Below are 826 nucleotides of genomic sequence, written 5' to 3'. Positions count from 1 at the left end.
GGCCGCTCCGTCCCTTGCCCTTCCTGCCCCTTCCTGCTCCGTTCCCGCCCCTTCCCGCCGCTCCCAGCCCGGGGCGGGCAGGTGTGTTCGGCGTCACAAGCTGACGCGTCTGACCCGTCTCCTGGCGTTTCGTGGAGTCACAGAAGCCTTCAGGCTGGACAAGCCCCTCGGGATCCCCGAGTCCAACCCCCATCCCTGCTCTGCCAGGTTCTCCCCTAAACCATCTCCACCAACACCACATCCAAACCACCCTTCAACACACCCAGGGATGGTGACTCCACCACCTCCCTGGGCAGCCTGTTCCAGTGTCCAACCACTCTTGCTGTGAGGAAATTGTTCCTACTGCCCAGTCTGAACCTGCCCTGGTGCAGCTTGAGGCCCTTCCCTCCTGTTCTGTGATCACCTGAGAGAAGAGACCAGCACCAACCCCTCTACAGTGACCTCTCAGGCAGGTGTAGAGACTGAGGAGGTCTCCCCTCAGCCTCCTCTTCCTCAAACTAAACATTCCCAGCTGCTGGAGGAGATCAGTGCTGACATGTGCAGGCTGCCCTGGGAGCAAAGCCTCCTTCCTGCCCCTGCTCCCCACTTCCCAGGGGACCCTTCCTTTGTAGGACCTCGTGCCTGAGCTAAGCTGGGGCTGCTGTGACAGTGACAAGCCCTGTCCCCCTGTGCCCAGCCCCAGCGCTGGGCGGAAGGCAGCGGGCACAGCTCTGGCCAGGGCCCCGGGGTGCCGGCAGAGCTGGAGGGCACAGATGTCACCCTGCTTGGAAGCCGCGGGGACCCGGAGCGTCCCGGCGCCGCTGCCACCCCTGGCGCGTCCCGCACG

Source organism: Chaetura pelagica, unplaced genomic scaffold (assembly GCF_000747805.2).
Source record: "Chaetura pelagica isolate M959 unplaced genomic scaffold, ChaPel_1.0 scaffold210, whole genome shotgun sequence".
NCBI lineage: Eukaryota > Metazoa > Chordata > Aves > Apodiformes > Apodidae > Chaetura > Chaetura pelagica.
This window is presented reverse-complemented; position numbering follows the sequence as displayed.